Source organism: Mauremys reevesii, linkage group 11 (genome assembly GCF_016161935.1).
Source record: "Mauremys reevesii isolate NIE-2019 linkage group 11, ASM1616193v1, whole genome shotgun sequence".
Taxonomy (NCBI): domain Eukaryota; kingdom Metazoa; phylum Chordata; order Testudines; family Geoemydidae; genus Mauremys; species Mauremys reevesii.
The window spans coordinates 42,889,535-42,913,732 of NC_052633.1; the positions used below are offsets into that span (position 1 = coordinate 42,889,535).

Sequence of the window (24,198 nt, forward strand, 5' to 3'; positions counted from 1 at the left end):
AGTGAGTATGGCTCTCCGGGCATTGGGGAAATGAGGAAGGAATAGCTCAGTTTCATTATTCTATTTGTTTAGGGCAATGAAACTGCATATTGGCATCCTTTTCCACTGGCAGTGGTGATTTTAGCTGATATGTCACTCCTGATGCTGCCTGGCCCATATGCTGCTAAACTGTGTACTGCAATGGTGCTGCTGAAGTTATCACCAAGTGGTGTGGGAAAGCGTCCTATTGCAGTGGAAGAAATAAGGCAGCCCTCTGCAAGAACCTTCAGCAGAGGATTGGAGAGTACTCACATGTAAGTTTCATTACGATCTCTCCGGAAGATTCATGGGACATCGTGGTGCACATAAACAAACTGCTCCACGTGGTCCCTACTGCCTAATTCTAGATGGGAATGAAAAGCAGATAGTGGACCAACCAACCAAGAGAGGCAACGTTGCTACCTCTTCTAGCACAAGTAGAAAAATGAGTAAATCAAAAGATATGTTGGCTACTTTGGAGGTGCTCCATTCCTGTAATTTCAAAGTAAACTGCATACTTACCTGAGGTTCCTTCCTCTGCATTGGGCTTGCTCATGCTCGACTGGGGACTGGCTGGCCTGCAGTGAAGTCAAAAAACAGGTCTTGGCTCACTGTGCAGACCCAATTGCCTGTCTCTCATACTTCTCCTTCTCTTCCTCGCTATTCATGCCAGGGGCCTGAGAGTTGGTCTTCTTGGAAGTATCCACAATGCTGTTTAGGATGGAGGTAGAGTCTCCACTGAGGATAGCACACAGCTTTTTGTAAAAGCAGCAGGTCTGTGGCTCGGCACCAGATCAATTGATGGCTCCCTGGCCTTCTGCAGCATCTTTGCTTTCATGCAGCACTGCTACTGATGCTTGTCATAGCCATTCTTCTGCATCCCCCAAGCAATCTGCCACATGCCCACATTTCTACGGTTGGTTCAGAGTTGTGCCTGCACAGCCTGTTCCCCACAGGCCCAAGACATCCAATATCTCCTGTCTACTCATGGCAGGAGTGCATCTGGAGCATGTAGCTGGCTTGGTCAGCTGGGAAGTTGCATTCAACAATGGAGAGCTGCTAGGTGTTCTTGCCAAGCCAGGAAATCAAGAAAAAGGACTTTAAAAATTCACAGGGATTTAAAGTGGGATGGAGGGATGCTTCCGGTTTACCTGACCCCCGGGCAGCAGAGTTCACAATGGTGACTAGAGTGGTCAGCGTAGGGCATTGTGGAATAGCTGCAGGAGACCAGTAATGGTTGATATAAGTAACACAGTATCTACATACATACTGTGTTGACGTATCTACATAGACTGAGACTCTACACTGCTCACGGAGGTGGTGTTATTAAGTCAGTGTAGCAGAGCACTTACCTCATCGAGAGTCAAATTTAAGTGAAGACACATCTCAACGAGGTTGGCGTAAGCTGCCTAGCATCGACCTATCCACGTCCTGTAGACCAGGCGTTAGGCTATATCTACACTTAAACTTCTAAAGCTCTAGCGCTTCAGAGTAGCCACTCACTATACTACATCCCTGTAGTTAATCCACCTCCTCGAGAACCAATACCTAGGTCAACATAAGAATTCTTCCATTATATTATCCTAGTGTGGTCTACACCAGGGATTAGGTTGATTTAAACTACCTCACTCAGGGATCCGGAATTTTCACACAACTAAGCGATGTAACTGGGTCAACCTTCCTTTTTAGCACAGACCTGGCTTTAGAGCTTGTCTACACAGGGACAGTCAGGAAAGGTTAATAACTTTTAAAGTGCATTAATTAAATATGTAATACCATTAAATCCCTGTGTGAACACTGTTAATCAGAAATTAAATGGCTTTAATTGAGTTTGGCTCAATTCATTCTGCAAGTGAATTAAACTAAACCAAATTGAGGCTACTTTAATTCTGGATAAGGGTGTTCACAGAGGGGTTTATGTCATTTAACTAATCCACTTCAAATTCACACTTCTAGTTAATTTGGATTAGTTTGTCTGGATGTCCCCTTGTAGTCAAGCCCTTAAAGCTAAAGAGCACTGCTCCATTCAGGCCCTTCTAGTCAAAAGATTTCCCCTTAAAAAAAAAAAATGTTGAACAGCCAGCTGAATTTTAGAATATTTTCTGTTTACAAGTTGTCAAATATGCATCCCACATGAAAAGTAAACCATGAGTACCTCTAAACAAAAGCAGCTATGCTTTCCAGTAAATTATTGATTTTTAACCATAAAATGAGGTCATGGGAATCATCATTCTTTGATCATAAAGCAGTGGGGGGGTTTTAGCTGTTGTGAGAAGTCAGCTGATCAGCTTTATTACCGTTAACTGTCAGTGGATTATGTACATGATCATTAAGGTTTTGTCTACAAAGGCCAAAAAAAAGTGTATTTTTTAACTGAGTTAGCTTAATTTGAGTGAAAATCTCTCATTATTGCCTGTTAAGTCACAGTTTTATGTCCAAAATTATTTGAGCTGGTCATGTTGTAGCCTGGGTTATAACACACAAAAATATCATAAAAGCTTGTAAATGCCTACATGAGCAGTAAGGAAGGTTTTCAACCGAGTTAAACTTACTTGATTGAAACACACACCTTTTTGCCAGTGTAGATAGACCCTACTACGAAACAAATAAATGATCAAAACAGAACACTGCTTAACAGAGCATCTTAATAACGAAGATCATAGAATAAAATGTAAGAGTTAAACTTTTGACATTTCTATACCAAGGGACCGGTCAAATAGCATTTTCTTCAAATAGCTTTGACTCATGACTAAGGCTATGCTTTAGTCACGGGTATTTTAAGTAAAAAAGTCATGGACAGGTCATGGGCAGTAAACAAAAATTCACAGCCCATGACCTGTCCATGACTTTTACTATACTCCTAAATAAAACTTGGGCCGGGGGGGCCGCAGGTGCTGTAGGGGGGCCGTTTTGGTGGAGCTGCAGGTGCTGGGGTGGGAGGAGGCAGGTGGCGGTACGAGGCCCCAAACGTCCACTGGTGTTGGGGAGGAGGCAGGCAGCAGCATGCGGCCAGGGACCCTTACAGGAGTGGAGAGGATGGGCGGCAACATGCAGCACAGGACCCCTGATGATGCTGGGGGTGGGTGGGGGGAGGCTGGCAGGCTCCCTCTCTGGCTCCGTGTGTCCCTGCAGCTCCTTGGGGGGGGGGCAAGGCCAGAGGGGCTCCCCACGCTGCCCCTGCTATGAGCTCCGGCTTCACAACTCCCATTGAGTGGGAACCACAGCCAATGGGAGCTACGGGGACGGTGCCTGTGAGCATGGACAGCGTGTGGAGCCCCCTGGCCCCTCTGCCTAGGAGCTGCAGGGACATGCCAGCTGCTTCTGGGGAGCCAGCTGCACCAGCTGCTGCAGAAGTCACATGAAGAGGTCACGGAAAGTCATGGAATCCATTACTTCCATGACAAATAAGCAGCCTTACTCATTAGCAGGTAACCAAGAAACTGTCTCCGCTTATTTTGTCTCCTCATTTACAATTAGATATGTTCTGATTAAACTCATGGAACTTCTCAGACATATAACAAACTTTGCTGGTTAAGCTTTAACTGAGTGTGCATGTATGCACATTTACATGAGACAGAGGCATCTTTCCTATAAAATATCCAGTATTTTAGAGAAATTTCAAGCCTAAACAATTTTTTCATTTGTTTGGCTTATGTTACAATATTAGCCAATGGAGTTAACAAAGAAGTACACTCAGAAAATAAACTTCATTAGTTCCACAGGTCCCCTGCTACATTTGTTTCCCCCACCTATTCCATCTTGTATTTAGTTCTGTAAGCTCTTTGAGGCAGAGCCCATGCAGCACTTTGTGTCTGGACTGCACCTTGTACAATGGTGATCCAACCTGGCTGGTATCTTTAGGTGCTCTGTAATAAAAACAGCAGCAACAACAATGTAAATAAGTTATATTTGGACTTACATTGCTTGAAAGAAAGTGAAATATTGTCCTGGTAAAGATTTCTGCTTTTAGAGGGGTGGTTACCTTGCTCCTGCCCTGAAGGGCTTAAAACAGCCCTGGGAGAGGACTCTGGCAGGGAAAGCAGCTATTAGGCTGATTGGGGAAGCAGCTGCAGCTCGGCCACGCCCCAATCAGGCCTCAGCTGGCCCTATATAAGGCCTGGTCTACACTAGTCTGTTATTTCGGAATTAGCCGAGTTATTTCGGAAAAAAATTATTCCGTCCACATGACCAAACGGGTTTTTTCGATTTAAAGGGCTCTTTAATTTGATTTCTGTACTCCATCTCAGCAAGTGGAATAGCACTTAAATCGAGATCGCAATCCCGGGTTAAAGGTATTGTGGACGCAAATCAACATTATTGGCCTCCGGGAGCTATCCCAGGATGCTCCCTTGTGACCGCTCTGGTCAACATTCTCAACTCCAATGCACTAGCCAGGTGGCTAGGAAAAGCCCCGAGAACTTTTGAATTTCATTTCCTGTTCGGTCACCAGCAGCACAGGTGACCATCAGCACAGTCCACCATCACAGGTGACCATGCAGAGTCCACCATTACAGGAGATCACGCAGTCCCGGATTCGCAGATAAGCACCAGCATGGTCCGAACGGGAGGTACTGGATCTCATCGCATGCTGGGGACATGAGTCTGTTATGGCAGAACTATGTTCCAAAAAAAGGAACGCAAATACCTACGCTAAAGTCTCCAGGGCCATGACGGAAAGAGGCTACTCCAGGGACACAGAGCAGTATCGTACAAAAATCAAGGAGCTCAGGCAACCGTACCAAAAAGCCAGGGAGACAAACAGGTGCTCTGGATCACAGCCCCATACATTCCGCTTTTACTGTGAGCTCCATGCAATTATGGGGGGTGATGCCACCACTACCCCACCACTGTCTGTGGACACCTGCAAGGGGGGAGTTGCACAGAGCAAGGAGGAAGAGATATTGGAGGATGAAGAGGAGGAGGAGGACAGTGCACAGGCGGCAAGAGGGGAATCTGTTTCCCCCCCTAACCAGGAACTAATCTTAACGCTGGATCTAATAGCCTCCCCTCACTCCCAAGGTGGGTTCCTATTCCATGACCCTGGAGAAGGTACTTCTGGTGAGTGGGAGCCTGATCGGAGCCACGCAGTGGGGTGGGGAGAACCCAGCCGCGCTGGGTTGTTTGCGTTTAGAGTAAATGGCTCATCCCTGCTCTGAGCCTGATCGGAGCCACGTGGTGGGTGGGTGTGTGGGGGGAGGGGGTTGTTGTGTGCAGTGATCATCCCAGAGAGCCCGCAAGCCCTCCTTTTATATGGCAAACCCAACAGGCATTGCTAGCTGTGGGAAAGAGGGCTCAGCAGTTTGAAAGCATTGAAATGAATGTAGAAGAAGCAGAACCCCGCGTGCCCCTAGAGGCTGCCTGCAAGATTAATTCTGTTGAACAGCCATGTGTGATGGCTTACTCATACCAAAAAAAGTAGCATTTTTCAGGAACATAACTACAACATTAAGCAAGGAGTTACTGTAATATCTAAGAATGGAAATTGTGACGAGGACATAAGAAGAATTGGACTAACTTCCACTGCATTTGGAAAATTCTAAGATCTGAAAGGCAAAAAAAAAATTGATAAAAATGAACATTGGCATATATATGAGATAACTGTGCCAATCCTTCTGTACGTGTCAGAATGCTGGAGTATGAGGAAAGCTGACAAATGAAAGCTATTGACTGCAGAAATGAACCAGCTGAGGGGAATACTGAGAGTTTCTAGACTGCAGAAAATAAACAATGCAATGACAAAAAACGCAGTTAGGGCAAGAAATAATGCTATAACAGACGATCCATAGAAGATTACTGTGATGGTTTAGACACATGTCAAGAATGGATCCAGAAAGAATACCATATATGGAAATACATGCCAGAGTGCAAGAAAACAGAAATAGAGGAAGACAGAGGATGTGCTGGATAGACCTGGTGAAGAATGACATCGAACAAAAGGATTGGGAGATGAACAAAGCTGTGAAGCTGGCACAGACAGAAATTCGTTTGGCCCTAATGTCTGGCCCTAATGTCGCTGCTGAGCTGATGGACAGGAATCAAAGAAATCAAAGATTCCTTCATATAAAAAGTATTACCTGAGGCAAAACAAAACAATGCCATTTAAGTGCCATAAAAGACCCAGACAAACAGTGCTCCAAAACAGAGTAAATATTTTCAAATAAAAAGCAAACAAACCCTAACAGATGATTAGTGTTAAACAAGGCCGGGCTTCACATATAATCCCAAACTGCATTAGGAGTATACATGTAAAGATCCCCAAAAGTCCACAGTTTGTGTGGCAGTATGAACTCCACATGGTAGCTTCTTGAAAGTCCCTTAGCAACATTCAAAAAGTACGCAAGAAAATCTTTGTACTGTATCTGTAGGTTAAAAATAAAATTAATTGAGGCCCTTTAAATTTGGTAAATGCCTTTTTGATCTATGGAATGCACTTGAACCAAAGACCATTGGCTTCCATAGATAGCATTAGCAAAATATCTAAACACACTTTCCAGGCCCGTAGAACTATTCTTTGACTAATCACACAAATGCACTGGGATTGGGAAAATTATCTTTTTTTGGTGACAGGCTTTCGTTCAGACCCTACCTTGTCCCCAATGGCTAGTGAACACATTTGGGATCTTCTTATTGCTCCATCTATTTCTCCCACTATTCAGTACTTAACCTTCTCCACTAAACACCCTTTAAAATATTTTCTTAAAATATTGTTATTTAGGCCAGAGAAGATTCAACAGAAGATGTATAATGGATATGATTTCCTAAATGAACATGTAGATGCAAGATAGTGGAAAATGGAGAAACAGACCCAGTACAGCTTTAATGAGGCATATGCTAGATAGAGGCTGCCAGAATGTCCTATAGCTGAAGGCAGTGCCATGCAGCCTTACAGCTGACAGCAGCAGCCATAATGAAGCAGACAGATGGAACCTGACTTGTTTTACTTGGTTCATTACAAAAATGTCTTGGTCTAACATCTGTGTCATGTTTCACTCTAGATATCTTGTATCTAGGTTTATGACTCTAGAGTTCTATCACTCCATATAATGTAAGTGATAAGGTACTGCAGATATCAAGGTGTTGAGCATCTTACAGCTACCTGAGAGGTAGAGAATCTTGCAGATTAGTTTCTGTGATGTGCTGATGCTAAAACTGGAGAAACTCATCAAGGGTCCAAAGAGATGTTGGGAAATCAGAGACAATTAATGCTTGCTTAAATGCTCATAGTTCACCTTTTTAAGGTAGGTTTGCCTAGCATGTTTTAATAAAATACAAATGATTGGTTAAAATTCTAAAACGTTAACAGAGTGAATGTGTATAGCTAAAATTAGAGATGACCCCTTTTGGGCCAAGTCCTACAGAATCTTCTCTTTCCTCATCCTTTGATCTCTCTGCTACCTTTACTAAAGTTGATCATTCCAGTCCTCTCCCCCAGGGCTCTATCCTTGGCCCTTTCCTGTTCTTCATTATAATTATCATAAGGTGACTCAACCTCACTGACTCACAAATCTTCAACTGCCATAGTTAGGCTGACTCACAAATCTATTTTTCTTCTCCTGACTGACTTACTTCTCTCCTGTTTCACATCTATCTTTCTCCCACTCACGAGCACTTAAGTATTTTAGATTTAAGCTGCTTTGGCACATACACTCATGTCCTGAAGAACTACACTGTGACCCTGACTCTCTTTGCCAACTGGCAAAAGTCACACTCAACACACAATTATCAGAATATTTAGCCAAACCACACCTTGTAAGCTTGTCATACTGTCTAGAGTTCTTCATGACTGAGTGCCGACCTCAGGCACACTGGCAAAAAGCAGGGCAGAAACTCCAAACAGACTGTATTGTCTAAATTAGACATCACCAACCCAGTAAAAAGTGTGAATTCCTAAAATACTTAGCATGGAGTCACAGACAGTCCAGTCCATCTTGGTACCCAGGCAAGCTGAATTATGTGATAGATTTTTTTTTTATGTAAAGTAACCAATAATCAGGTTATTCCCAGGCCCAAAAGACCACCTACCCTAGGTAATTTGTACTCAGATCTCAAACCAAAGACAATGCCTGTAGCCAATCCTGTAATAAAGTAACTAAAGATTTATTAACTAAGATAAGAAATAAGCATTACTTACAAGGTTAAAAACAAAACAATACACACACAAATGAGTTAGTCTTAGTTTTAAAAAGACAATATAAGCAGCTTGATATGTCCTTTTAGCGCTGATCCATGCCAAACAGCATGGAGATATCTTCCTTATGTTTAGGAATCTTTGCCCCTAAGAGACCAGATGGCATAAATATGTCAGCTTTTTCCTGTCAGGCATTTTTATCCACTTCACCCCAGAATTCCAAGATGATGGGATGAGTTCATGTGCAGGTCTCCCAGTTAGGGAGAGAGAGAGGAATGCAATCTACAAGGTCCCTGTCCTTTGATGCTACACAATGCCTCATGTCTTCAGTGAGCCATCTTGTGTGCAGGAGGAGCACTTTACCTTAATTAATACAGCTTTTCCTGTTTGATGAGTTATACAATTACGAAGGTTCTCAGTGCAAACACTCAATATAACTTTATACCCTCGGCGACAGAGGTTATAAGTGAGATCAATACATGTAGCATCCTACACTGTTAAGGTCCTGACACTATGACAGAGCTCCTTCTTCGCCTCTGCGGGTTCCACGCTTCTGCTTAGCGGCAGGCCAGAGTATTCCTCTCTCCCTCAAAATTTCCCCACACCCCTGAGGTTACTGTCCATACCTTGACTAAGCAGGGGTCCTCCCAACCTGCTTGATGTTGCGGGGGAGCCTCTTAGTCTCCGGTAGCCCCTCTGGGTGTGGTGGCGGCAGACCAGACACGCAGTTCAGTCTCTCCCCTCTGGCAGAGTCTCTTCCCTTAGACCTCTGGGGCCTGAAAGGGCTGTTCACCCTGTTGGGCAGAGTTTCCCCTGACCTTTGCTCTCTGTACCTGTGGTGTTTCCCTCCTGGTGCTTGTCAGTGTCTGCTCCAACCTGCTTCCAAGTAGCATGCCTTCCTCCCACAGCTCCTATCGTGCACCCCTATCTAGCTGGAAGAGGGGCTCTTCACAGGTTCTGGCAGACCCCTTGACTGGCCCCAAGTGTCCTAATTAACCTGGAGTAACCTCTGTTCAGTTACCAAGGGAAAAGAGACCTGCTTATCCTGAGGCTAATACACCTGCCTTTCACTACTGTCCTGTAGCCATCTGGTCTGACCCCATTACAACCCCAAACACATTCTTACAACTCTAATATTTATCATAACAATACTAACACACAGGTTATTTGTATTTGTCAGTGTTCACTTACACCTGGGGCTTTGGCATAAGCGTCTGCCAGCGTCACAAAGATGTCATACAAAAACTGGTAACACACTGGTCACAAATATCAAATTATTGTCTGGTGTGTGAATGGGTAGTGTTTAAAGAGTTATGTGCGTGTGCTGGAAATATGTTTTTAAAGTTTTGGAGGAAGTGAGTGTTAAGAGAGCACATATCAATATGTTAAGTGAGTTTATACCCAGCTGCCTGATTTTGTTTAAAAATCACATTTATCTTGCATAAGTACAAGTGTTAGTGATCATACAGTTAACCATCTCTTTGGAAAGTCCAACCATAGTATTTTGGTCACTACTAAGTACAATAATATTTAATTCAAAAATTGTCATTTATTTCATTGAGTATTGCTGTAATCTTGTATTTTAGAAAAGGATGAAAAAGGAGAGACTGTCCAGTTTTGATCATATATTTCATGATTTTCAAGACTTGACTCAAGTTTCTCCTAATGTTTCCTTCACACGTAGTAAATATTTTTAGTTTGTGTAATCTGAAGGTAGGTTCCTATGCCAGAACTAATAGGAGAGCTGGTTTATGAGTTATTAGCTTGGAGAACAGCTTTCACATCCTCCAAATTCTTGAAGTGTGTGCTTGGTTTTCTGACAGCATAGACTACAAAAAGAGCTTACAATCCAATTAGATACAATGCAACTGGTTGTATTAACAGAGGGGGTGGGTAAAAGTAGGAGGAGCCAGGTTACATAGACTAGCTTGTGCATAACTTGCAGGTTTCAAGTCAATTTTTGTTTCTAACATGTAAAGAAGATTTCAATCACTTTCTGCAGGCCAACATGTTGAGCAACCAGTTTCTGAGGTACTCACAAAGGCCTAAGCAGCTGTCCCCAAGGCAGCCGGAGCAGCGGCTGGCCCCCCGGGGTGTCCCACCTAGCGGCACCCCTATCCTGCAAGATTTAGTCAGGGATAATTATAGTACAAGTCATGGATAGGTCACAAACTGTGAATTTTTGTTTATTGCCTGTGACCTGTCCATTACTTTTACTAAAAATACCCATGACTAAATGGTAGCCTTAGCCACCCTCAACTTTAACTGACACTATCTTCCAGCTTCTTAGCATGGGAATTTATTCAGATTACTTACACATCAGTCACCAGGTGTAATTTATGCCGTCTATCAGGAAGAGATTCCCTGACCAAAATAATTTCATTATTTTTCTCATAGTAAATAAACTTATGCTAAACAAGTCCAAAACACCAAATTAAAAACAAACAAACAAAAACAGCTTTTTTTAGTCCCAGATATGAAGACTTCTTGACAAGGACACCATTCACCTGAACAGGGTTTAACAAAGGGAATGCCATTGCTTATTTAACTAAAACTCAAGATCCTTTCACCTTACCACTTTTCACAAAAAAAGAAAAAAAAGTTAATGCAGGGAGAAGTGCGGCCTTTTAAGCACATGAGAAAACCAATAATAATGTTCAGTCACCCATAGGTGAGTAATTGGAAGACTGATTAGAGTTGGATGCAGCTCTTTTTTCTCCCCTTAAAGAAGCAGTATATTTTCTTCGCTCTCCCCAAATAATTAACTTGATCAAGCGTTTCAACTGATCCCAAGTTTGACCAAGATGGCAATTATATGTAGCAGTGCATTAAAAAAAAAAAATGCTTGCACGTGCTCTCTGCTTGCCTAAAAATTTTCATTCTTGGTTAAAATACCATCTAGGGCCACTTGGAATTGGAAATAATCTGGGTCACAGCTTGGAATGTGCAAGAAGGAACAACTGCAAATATAATGTATTTTGTTAGGAAAGAGCTTGAGCTAGGGTCAGGATACTCTAAGGTATTTTAGATGACTAAATCCCATCAAAATCAGTGGGAGATATTCTCCTAGATACTTCTAAGGATCAGGCCCAAGTCATGAAACATTCCTGTCTTTAGTGAAAGAAGAGGCTTATGAAAGGCACAATTTGCTTTCAGGAACAGAAAAATCTTCCAATGAGATATTTAATTTGGCCAAAGAAAGTGATTCAGATTCCAATATGCATTTGGCTACTTCCTTTTACAGGAAGGAATTCAGAGACTATACTGATAGGTGTGGTAGAAGAACCTGAATAGAAGAGAAGAGTGTGAATCCGTGCTAAAAATGAACTACTTTAATAAATTATAAATTGCAGCTACAGTGTTACAAACTGATTTCCATAGTTCCAACTTCCTTTTTAGTGATCTTCTTCATGGTGTTGGGTGTGCAGAAAATGGCAAACTACACCCACCGCCACAAAAAAACCACATCACAGCCACTTGAACTTCATAGGATCCAGTTCAATAAGGTACCATGGTGGGCAGCCAAAATGTACAAGAAACAGGAGAATGAGAACAAAGTCAGTTTAGCAACTTTTTCAAGAATAGTCAGACAATGAAAGATGAGATTATTCTTGTTGAATAAAGATGATAACAAGCCTCTTCTCAGTTAGTGCCACTGCTGCTCTCAGACTGTTCTCTGATGAAGAGTAAAGCAGGAAAGTCCTGATGTCGCCATCAAAAAGCAGCACCAATATTTAGAAACTTTAAAAATACAGAGCCAGATTTTACTGTGTTACACCATAGTAACTCCACTAAAGTCAATGAGTAATTGAGACCAGAATTTAGGTTGCAGTTTCTAGTTAAAGTTGGCATATAGCAATAAATTCAGAGATTGATATGTGCTCTCTTAACACTCAGTGGCACCCAGAACTACTTACATTGACATACCGAATATTAGTGAACATAAGGGAGATGTCGAGAAGCAGAAGGGGGGGAATAAAGGGTGATCTATTTTAATTTACAATTGTATACATTCCTCTATGGATACATTTACACTTTTAAAGCCACAACGGCAAGTCTCACCGCCCTGGTCAACTCAGGCCCCCAAGACTTATGTTATGGGGGTAACAATAGCAATGTAGATGTTACTGCTCAAGTTGGAGCTCGGGCTCTGAGCCCTTTCCCCTCGCTGCATTTCATTTTTAGTCCCATAGTGCCAGCCCTGAGAGCTGGAGTCATGTGACCTGTGCACTGAGATTCACTGCCAAAGGGTATTTTTTGTTGTTGTTTTGTAGAGTAGATGTACCCTATGTTTTTTTTTTTAAACATACCCATATCTTCTGTACCCTCAGCATGAGTTAAATCAAACTTGGTATCATCTCTGAATTAGGCTTGAAGTTTCTATAGGTAGCTGTTTTCTCTGATGGAAGAGGTACCACACAAGCCCCATTATACAGTAGAACCAAGGGGAAATTAGGGGACAAAAATCTGCTTTTTAGTCTTTAAACACTGGTTAGACAGAAAAGAATCTAACAGCATAGAACGGTATGGGAGAAACAATGATGGTCAGTGAAAGGCTCTCTCTGTACTCTTACTATGGGAGAGGTAACGAAGGCCACCACCAAAGTAATCACATTATTTTTGCTACACAATTCAAATAATACATTCTCAAACATATGTTGACTATCTGGATAAATGGAATAATTAACTTTTACTGGTTAGTACTGACCTTAAAGACTTCTTTATTATTATTAGGGTGACCAGACAGCAAATGTGAAAAATTGGGATGGGGGAGGGAGGGTAATAGGAGCCTATATAAGAAAAAGACCCAAAAATCGGGACTGTCCCTATAAAATTGGGACATCTGGTCACCTTAATTATTATGCCAGGCAGTCAAGATTGAAGAAGAAAATACTAGGGGATATATGAGCAATGAAAGGTTGCGTGTGCGTACGTGTGTGTGTTTGTGTTGCTTACTAAACAGTCTGAACTGAAGCACACTAGAAAAAGCTACATATGTGTGAACTGAAGGATATAAAAAAAGCCAGTGACCTATATTTGTCAGTTATCCACATTTACCACCTGAATAGCATAGCTGTAACATTTTCATTAGCTAGATAATGTAATGGTATGTCACTGTACATATGTATATATACACACAAGGTAGAAAAGAGGAATACGTTTAGGTTAAAATTGCACAGTTGCATATTCGTTATTCTTGAGATGTAACTTTTTTTAATCCTTGTTTGTTACTCAGTATAGCCAAAATTGGTCTAAATGTGTTGATTTGAATCAATTATTAATTATTAAATTATTTATTAGGGTAAGATCAAAGTAAGCTGACCATTAAAAATAAATTGTAATGAACAATGGAATCTTTTTCATGCTACTGATAGACAAATACTGCAAAACAGTATTCAAGCCATGTTCTCAAATAAAACCAACCAATACATTTCAGCTATATTTATGATGCTTTTTTATTCATATTCCACATTCACATAGATGATTTTTCATTTGCAAGAATGATTGTGGAATGTAATAATCTTGCTAATAATTGTGTTAATATGCTTGTGCCAAAAATCACACTAGATGTGTTGCATTCAGAAATCTTTGATTTCTCTCCTCCCATTTATAAAAGGTTCAGTCATTCATTCAGGGGCCAGAACCAATATCTTGTGTTTTATGTGATCAGTTATACAGCACAAATTACAAATAGCCAACTTGAATAGATTGTGAACAACCCATTGGCTGATACATGTTCAGATACAGTCTTTGTTGAACAATTTAGACCAGCAAATGTTTTCATAAAAATCAATTTTTTCCCCCACAGATTACAGGGCAAAATACATGGAGTAAATTATTTGCTCTGAATATTGCCAGCTGTAATCCATACTATATTCACAAGACCTGTACTGAAGTAGCAATGCTTTTCTTTCAGATTCCTCTTGTATAGTATAGTGCCTTTTCTCCAAGAATTGTGCACTTCATAGATAGAGCAACAAGCCTGGGATGATCATGGAGGGACATCTAGTGGACAAGTTTCAGATATGGAAACACTGCTACTCAAAAAAATTAATTGCAATTAATCACACTGTTAAACAATAGAATACCAATTGAAATTTATTAAATATTTTGGATGTTTTTCTACAATTTCAAATATATCAATATCAGTTACATCACAGAATACAAAGTGCACGGTGATCACTTTACATTATTTTTTATTACAAATATTTACTCTGTAAAAATGATAAAAGAAGTAGTATTTTTCAATTCACCTCATACAAGTACTGTCGTGAAATCTCTTTAGCATGAAAGTGCAACTTATAAATGTAGGGGTGTTTTGGTACATAATTGCATTAAAAAACAAAACAATGTAAAACTTTAGAGCCTACAAGTCCACTCAGTCCTACTTTTTGTTCACCCAATCACTCAAACAGGTTTGTTTACATTTGCAGAAGATAATGCTGCCTGCTTCTTGTTTACAATGTCACCTGTGACTTCAGCCCACAGTCACTGGGAGCTGCCGGGAGTACTCTTGCTGCCGCCGGTGGTGGAGGGATCCCCCAGCAGCTCCCCAGACACCAGGGCCACAGAAAGCAGGCGAGGCATCTCCCGGCAGCTCCCCAACTGCCGCAGATGCAGGGAGATCCCCCGCAGCTCCCTAGCCTCTGCAAGTGGGGGTCCCTCCCAGCTCCCAGCCACTGGGCAGGGGCTGCAGCTCCCAGCCACAGCAGGGCAGGGCGCTGGACCCTCCTCTCTCCCCGTTTTGTCACAGACATTTTTAGCGAAAGTCAGAGACAAGTCACAGCTTCTGTGAATTTTTGTTAATTGCCCATGACCTGTCCATGACTTTTACTAAAAATGTTCATGACAAAATTGTAGCCTTAGCTATTGGCAATCCTTCTTCTCCTATAGGCTACTGGCACTCTACAACTTTGGGTAAAGGATCTCACCTCCTGCACTCTGTTGAAGTCCCCAGCACAAAACCCTGAGTCAACAAACATGCTAACATATTCTGTGTCCCTGGATATGCAATAAACTGCCAGATGTTATCAGCTAGTTATCTTCGTAAGCCTGAAACCCACATGTTTAAAATTCTAATTTTCACACTTTCAGTTTTCTTGAATCTCTGATATTGAGGATGATACATAGAGATTATAAAGCATTCTAAATTAATAGTAAACTGCACCAGGATGTAAAGATAAATTGCGATTCAAAATATAACACTGGATTTGTTTAAAGGTTAATCTTCAGGCCCCATGAGAAGTGTAATATAAATACGGGGCTCAAATCTGTGCCTACTCTTCATCCAATGCATTAGCTTCAATGGGACTGCACACAGAATGTAAATTGGTTTCAGAGTGGTAGCCATGTGGGCACCTCAGAGACTAACAAATTTATTTGAGCATAAGCTTTCGTGGGCTAAAACCCACTTCATCCGATGCATGCAGTGGAAAATACAGTAGGAAGATATATATATACACACACACACACACAGAACATGAAAAAATGGGTGTTGCCATACTAACTATAATGAGAGTAATCAATTAAGGTGGGCTATTATCATCAGGAGAGAAAAAAAAACTTTTGTAGTGATAACCAGGATGGCCCATTTCCAACAGTTGACAAGAAGGTGTAACAGTAAGAGGGAAAATTAGCATGGGGAAATAGTTTTTAACTTTGTGTAATGACCCATCCACTCCCAGTCTTTTGTCAAGCCTAATTTAATGGTGTCCAGTTTTCAAATTAATTGTGATTCTTCCTCACAAGCTAGGGGAAGGCCCATGCCCAAATCAGTCTTTAAATGGAGCCCAGAGGGAAACACTATCGTCCAAACAACCAACAAACTCACAAAAAGAAAACAATGCTTCCAGCTAGAGACAAAACTTGAAGAGTTTCCCACCTAGAATCTCCCTTCCTCACAGACTATTGCAGGAGACTATCCTTTCCTGAGCTTCTTTCTGCAGTCCATCACTTTCCTGCAGCTTTTTATAGGGAACACCTTCCCAGCTGAGTCTAATTATTGACCAGGGCTGGCTTAGCTGCAGGCCCCTGAAGTGAGAGACCACCTTGTTAAGTATTCAAGTAAATCTATTTATTCATGTCTGAATATCGGTGACATCACATCAGAATTTTTGGAAGTCGTCACAATGCAACGCTAACTTTGAGCACTCAGCATCTGTGCTCCAGTGATCTGTCGCAGATCATCTGTCCATCTCCTCACTAGTTGTCCTGTACTACAATAAACCTCCATCTCAAGGTTATTTCCATCTCTACACATAATGCGACCAAAGTACATAAGTTTTCATCTGTTGATTTCTGACGACAGTGCCTGCTACTCTCCAATAATATTTTTAACATAGGAATTTATCTTTTTTTCCCCCCATCCAGCAGATATGCAAGAGGCTTTGCCAGCACATTTCAAAAGCACCCATTTTCTTTTTGCCAGCAGCATTAACTTCCCAAGATTTGCATCCATAAAACACTACAGAAAAAAATTAGACTTTTCACTAGCTGCACTTTCATATATTTTAAGATGCCACAGTTTTTACACACTTTCTTAAGGAAGACCATAGCTGACCAAGTGGTCCTTGTGACAGGAAGCAATTCACTTCAGAATTTAGGCAATAAACTTGTATATCATCCAGATTGTCTAGGTCTTCTCTCTAATGTGATGTTAAAGTTTTTTGTGCAAAGAAGTTTTTCTGCAGATTTAAAAATATAATCCAAATGTCTGGAGAATATTTTTACTTGCATAAATAAAAATATCTTTCTAGACAGAAACATGTCTTTTTATGTTGACAACAAAATGTGCTTTTTTTTGGTGAAATTTCTGTCAACTATCTTCGTGGAACGGTTATAAAAATCACCAAACTACTGCATGAAAGCCCTGAATTGCTTTTGCAATTTGAGTCTGGGAAAAGGAAAGAAGAAAATGATGACAAAGGATCTTATTCCAAAAGCAAGCTCCTTGCAAGTCCCGTGGAAGTCACTGGGAGATGCTGCCATTCAGTCAGGATCAGGCTCAGATGAGCTCATAAAGCACAGTGCCATCATAGAATGCAAGAGGAGCAATCACATAAAATGACATATTTAGTCATAAGCTTTAATTTCTTAAATCCTACTTGTGTTGTACAATGTAATTAAAGGAGATGTGGAAAACTTGGTAAATGAGACTCAGAACTTAGGAAAATAAAAAACAAAAGGCATTTTTTCCCTTCTTTCCTGTACCACTTTCTTCTCAATGGAAATCTCTCTGTTGCATCCGTTATCATGCACATTAGTGTCCTCTCCTCTGCAATCTCTCAAGGTAGAAACCCTAATTATAGTCAAAATTAATATATATAAAAAGGACACACTGAAACTTTATCATTCTGTTTTGTAAAAGTAGGTCACTTATTTGGTTTCCATGGTAACCATAGCTGAACTATTGTATATAGCCGCCCAGAGCCAAAGGCTGTTTTCTTTTATAAGTAATGGAGAGGCTACAAATTATGTGGATTTGTCTGATTTAAAATTACAAAGGATAAAACAAGTGCTTTGCATCACTTTTGGATGCACAGCAAGGTAAATTGCATGGTCAACACCGTGAGACAGACACGTATGGAAAAGTCCTACAGCATTTAAGAAGGATGAAAGCAATAAGGATCTATAGAAATTGAATGAATTTCTACAGAACTCAAAAAAACCGACAGAATTTAATAGAAAATGAGATTATTTCTATAGTGTTTTTTTAAGTCATATATAACTCTATAGCAGATTTATAATTCTCTATTAAATTCTATGGGATTTCTATTCAGGTCTATAGAAGATGAGTAAAATAAAGGCATGCATCACATACTTTCATCAGCATATAATATATTCTGTTCTTCAGTGTTATAATATAATAAATCTTTAAGTACCTACTCCCACTCACCCCCACAAGCAACTTTCTAGGAGAGCAAGGGGTTTCTCAGGGCTCTGTCCTCAGTCCCCTCCCTCTGTACCCCATCTCTGGGTAATCTAATCCATTAACTCAAATTTGACTACCATCTCTATACAAATGACTCACAGATGCATCTCTTTACTCCAGACTGTATCCTATCCAAACTAAAATTTTAGTATGTCTCTCAGATCTCTCTTTGTGAGTATCTAGCCACAACAGTTCAAGCACAACACAGCTCTTAATCTTCTCTCAACCACTGTGGATAACATCATGCTGACTGTCACTCATGCCAGTAACCTGGATGTCAACTTCCACTTGCACCTCTCTCTGGATCCTCACACCTATGCTATATATTTAAATCTTGCTGATTCTCTCCATATAATATCTGTAATATATAGCCTTATCCATCCACACAGATGAAACTCTAGTCTAGCTATCTGATGTGAGGGACTAGCAATTTTTTTTCCAATGTGCCAGGGACAGTGCCATATTATTATCCTATTTGATGCTCTTATGAGGGCTGGTTCGCGGACCACCACTTTGAGAAGCACTGCTCTAGTCCATGCTCTCATTACCTCATGTAATGTCTCAATTACTACAACATACCTTTCCCTGGCTTGGCAAATCCAATCTTGCCCTGTCCTTACCCATTCAGAATGCTGCTGCAACGATCATTGTCCTAGCCTGTCACTTTGACCACAGTGCCCCCTTTGCTTCCCTCTCTCTTCTATATTGCATCAAACATAAGCTACTTGTCTTCACTGTAAGCCCTTTCCGACCGATCCCCACTCTACCTATCATCTCTCATTCACTATTAAGAGATTGGCTCAGGCCTAAGATCGGCCCATGTTGCCTGCCTCCATCACCCACCTGTTACACTTTCACACAAAAGTATCTTCATGCTTTCACGCTACCCCACATGCTTGAGAGGTGCTCCACATAAAAATCTGCAAAGCTACCTCACTATCCTCCTTCAAATTCATCCTTAAAACTCCCCTTGGTTAGGCCAATGGTGTATGGGGGTCACTGCCTATCCGGCACACCAATATTGTCTCATTGTTTCTTGTACTCCCCCAAAAGGTCTGTCCGTATCCATCTCTTGTGTCTTGTCTTATATTTAGACTGTACGCTCTTTGGGGCAAGGACCATTTTCTTGGTCTGTGTTTGTACAGCATCTAGTACAAACTCTCCGAAGACTAGGGTTTCTAGATGCTAGAGTAAATCAAATAAATAATAATAATAGTTATGTCCTTAAAAGCCTGCTCACACTCCCACAGAGTAACAACAGAACCTCAGTGACTCTTTATGGAAACCTCCTACAAAATTTAAAAGAAAATACTGTTGAATTATCTGCAGAATTGTAGAGGGTGGTTGAAAAATCATTTAGAACTGATCTTGGTCTCCATTAAATTCTATGGATTTTTAGAATATTTTGTACAGAACCCTGTTGTTTCATCTCTAATAAATACAATACAACTTTCTCATAAGAGATTTCAGAGGAAGAATGATCAGGCCCCAATATTGTAAGACTGAACTTTCAGAGAGCAGGCAAAGCAAGCATCTGATTATATTTTTGGATTACAGCAATGGAATCAATGTACTTAGAAGTGGGGCTGAAAACATTTTAAATTGAATTTTCAAACAATTTTATTCAAGTGTTTTTATTTTAATAATTAGGTCTTACTAAATACCTGGTTAAGAATCACAGACAACTAATTCAGAAAATATCACTGAAAGGAATGAGGAGACTAGAAAAACAGCCAGCGAAGTGCCAAGGCAACTCTGTGTGAACCAGTTTTTATCTGCCATATATAAATGCCTATTTAATCCTAATATTCAAGGAGACACATACTGGTGCCATGAAGAGAGCGCTATCAAAAGGGGGTACCAGGTTAGTCCTACTGTACTAGGACTTTTTATTTAATTAAAATTAACAATAGCCCTGTGAGAGATATAATCACCTATTACTATATGTATTTTTCAGAAGGATAAACTGAGCGGTTAAGAGATTTGCTCAATGTAGATTACAAAGTGAGTCAGTGAGTAAAGCCAGGAATACAGCCCAGGCTTATCAACTCCCAGTCTCATGGTTTGAGGTATTATACTTTTGAATTTATTGCATTAGCAATACAGCAAATAATGTGGTCAACTGGAAACCAGCAGAAAATATACTTGTGAAAGCACTGCAGTACCTGAGGATCCCTGAGGAAAACTGCAGATATGCTGGCACAAATCAGATTCTCCTATACATTTTATTTTACAAAATGTTTGTTCCTTTTTTATATCACTCATTTCTGAAAGCAAGATTTCTGTGGCCCTAATATGAAAATTCTTACTAGTTATTACTCATGCAGACAGACCTGTTGATTGTAATAGCACTATATGCACAAGCAGAGATTGCAGAGTCAGGTCTTGTGTTTAATTACCAGATTTTCTGGTCCACTAACACCCCTCTCTGAGTAAAGGTGTGACAGGGGTGTGACTCCCCACTGTGGCGCCTCCTACTGGCTCTTTTGGGAATTAGCTCTTCAACCTCTTCTGGTGCTGTCCTGCCCACCGTCACCTCTGCTCCCGAATGCATGTCGCTCCAAGGACCACGGCGTCCTGTTCAGGACACAGCCCTCTGGCTGTGTCATGGTCTGTTCTCTCCCCTTCCAGGGGAACTAAAGTCTGCGGTCCAGCCACTTCCTTCAGTAGCAACCAAAACTAATTATATGGCCACTTCCTCAGTGGTGAGAGGGAAGGGGGAAGGGGGAACCCAGGCCCACCCACTACTCCAGGTCCTGGCCCATGGACCCTGTAGATGGTCACCACTTGCTGCATCCCCTCCGACTACTCGGTTCATTTCCCTGGCCCACCTCCCCGCGGTCCCCCAGCACCTTCTTTGCCCTTAACTCACGGCTTCAGACGGCCAATATTAGCAGCTAGCCAGGAGCTCTCTCTGGCTTTCCCGGACCCTGCTGGCAGCACTGCTTTGTCCAGGATGCTGGTTCTCCTTCCTCTTGCTAGGAGCATGAGCTTCCCTCCTCAAGCTCCAGGCAGCTACTGAAGCTGCTCTGCCCTGCAGCTCTTCTTATATGGGCCAGACCATCCCTGATTGGCTGCTCCTTGCAGCTGCTCTCTAATTGGCTGCCTCCTGCACAGCCTTCCTAAGGCTCTGTTACCTCCTATGGGCCAGTGTGGGGCAGACGCCCCATCGCACACCCTCCCCCTTAAGACTGCAACTCTCAGGGATAGGGATGTCTCCTGCCCTGCACATGCCTAGGCTGCGCCTGCAGGTTATCCCTCTCTTGTTGCACACCTTCCATCAGGAAACACGCATTTTCCTTCTCCTCAATAGCATACCGGGCCTGGTTCCTCTCTCTGGAACTCTCTAAGTTTCCCTTGGGTACATGCAGGGCCTCCTCAGCAGTTGTCAACTTCTCCTGCAGCTCTTCTACCTGGTCCACTGGATCCCCCAGCATCTCTCCTCCAGGGTCTGAGTCCCTACTACAGCCTGTTCTGCATCAGTGTAGATTCCCTTGTCTGTCTGGGTCCTCTCCATCCCTTTCATCTTATCTACCACCTCCTCCCCTGCTGACCATATGAGATGACTTTCTGCCCAGTCCCCGGTCATCAGTGCCATGTCTACCTTGACAATTTCTGACCTAACCTGTCCTCGCTCCTCCCGCCTCCCTCCTGCCCAGGGCAATCAGCTGGCTTGCGGCGTTTTGGAAACGGGAGGGGGGGAAAGGAGCGAGGACTCGGCACGCAGGCTTCCTCTTCCTCCCAAATGCGCCAAGCCAGCTGATTGCCCCGGGCAGGAGGAAGGGGCGAGGACTCGGCGCACCTCTCCCCTGCCTCCTGCCTCCCCTGCCTCCTGCCAGGGGCCAACAGCTGGCTTGCAGCATTTTGGAGGCAGGAGGGAGGGGGGAGGAGCGAGGACTCGGCGCACAGGCTCCCCCTCCCTCCCTTCTGCCTCCAAAACGCCGCAAGCCAGCTGATTGCCCTGGGCAGGAGACGGGAGGAGGAGAGGGAAAGCGCTGATCCGCAGAGTCTGTTGGCGGGCAGGAGGCGCTGGGGGGAGGGGGCCGTAGGGAGGCTGCCAGCTGTGGAGAAAGCAGGCAGCCAAACAAAGTAAGAGTGGAGCATTGCACAACTTTAAATGGGTATGCTCCCTAATTGATCTGCAACGTAACAACAAAACAACGTTAAGCGGGACGACTTTAAGTGAGGAGTTACTGTATATAAATATGCAATGATCTCAAAGCATAAAAAGGCACTATAAAATGTTAAATAAAATTAATAAATGCATTTTAAAAATTCAAACAAATGTAATCATATGGGCCTGCTACTAAGGGTCCTATGCCACAGTTTATGCTGGTAGGCATCAGCATAAATCCTGAGTGAATTTAACTCACACAATTTTCTATTATATATATCACCGCATATTTACATGTGGCCATGTATTTTCCAAGTCTGTACTTTACTAGAAAGCTAACAGTAATAACATATTTCCAGTGCTACAACTGCAATAAGCCTTCACATATTTTCCATTATCCTTTTGTATTGTCTGCAGAATTAGAAGAGGTAGCCGGCTTTCTATCATAAACAGAAATTCATATTTACACAGTGATCTTACAATCAGAACACTGATTATTAATTAAAAACACACAGAAGTGCCTGATCAGTTCCTTTCATGGTTCAACTTTTTCCTGTTACAAAGAAAATTTGTAAGCCTTATGCAATATTATTCTTTGTGGCTCAAAAATCCTGGTTGCCAGGGAAACTGTAAAAAAGAAAATCAGTCATGACAAAGCAATAGAATAACGGAAAACATCTGCTGGGAAATTACTCACTGGCTCAGGTTTGCTTATCAGTAATGCTTGGGTGACTTCAACTTGAAAATAAAGCATTTCCTCAAATCTAAGTCCCAAACTACAAATGTTTAGTGAGTTTAAGGCATTCAGACATGTACTGTCTCTATAGATTGGAAGGCGGTAACAATTTGTGTGTATATAATATATAAAAACAGAATTGTGCATATAAAATATATTGTTTTTCTTTGCTAGACCTTTTATTAACGCTGTTTTGTGGATGCAGATGCATCTGGCACAGAATGTTTACTGTGCTAATGATCCATCTTGCTCAATGCCTCTATACACAGGACAATGAAATAAACTACTAAAAAAAAACAAAAAACACAGTTTAAAACAGTACATCAAGAGTCATAGATCAGTCATCTCTCCTTTGTGCTACTCTACTAACATTTCTCATTCAGAAAAAAATACAGTTTGATATTAATTTTAGGGTATCTGAAAAATCATTTGCCATGTAAAAATAGAATGAAAAATAAGAGTTGGGGACCCCTGCATTATAGGGCTGTATAGTGAGAAGTGCTTGATTTATCCTCTTCTCAAATGTGTATAATAATGTAAAATGTCTTGAGATTGCTGCATGAAAGGCACTACATAGAAATGCAGTTGAGAATATTAGACCTAAGGGCCCTAATCCTACATCTGAAATGCCAAGGCCCAATCCTGAAGTGCCTTCCACAGGGTGCAGGTCATAAACACAGCAGAATAGGATGGATTTAAAATATATATATTTTTATTTAAAAATCAGACTTTCACTAAATACTCTAATTTTTAATATTAAATCTATTTAAAAACTAAGGCTGTCATCATTTCAAATATCTATTAAAATAATTTAAATGAAAACAATCAAGTAATATATAGTTGCGGTCAAATTTTAAAGAAAGCCAAACCACTTAAGCCAAGGGTGGGCAAACTACGGCCCGCGGGCTGGATCTGGCCCCTCAGGGCTTTGGATACGGCCCGCGGGATTGCCCCCTGTGATGCCGCGGGCCCCGTGCCAGTCTCAAAAGCGGATGGCACCACGTCCCCGTGGCCCCCGGGCGGGGGGGCAGAGGGCTCTGTGCACTGCCCTTGCCTCCAGGCACCACCCCCCGCAGCTCCCATTGGCTGGGAACGGGGAACTGCAGCCAATGGGAGCTTCGGGGGAGGTACCTGGAGGCGCGGCAAGGACAGCGCATGCGGAGCCCTCCGCCTCCCTCAGTGGCCGCAGCGCTTCCTGTAGCGGCGCAGGCCCGGGAACAGGGCAAGCATACAGGGAGTCTGCCCTGGCCCTGGTGTGTGCCGCTGCCACC

The 24,198-nt window shown here is 42.0% G+C and overlaps 1 protein-coding gene across 3 annotated transcripts in view; it reads right to left on the reverse strand.

Moving 5' to 3' along the window:
* Positions 1–24,198, reverse strand: part of CSRNP3 (cysteine and serine rich nuclear protein 3) — a 146,179-nt gene that overhangs the window by 114,840 nt on the left and 7,141 nt on the right. The gene's annotated exons all lie outside the window — the stretch shown is intronic.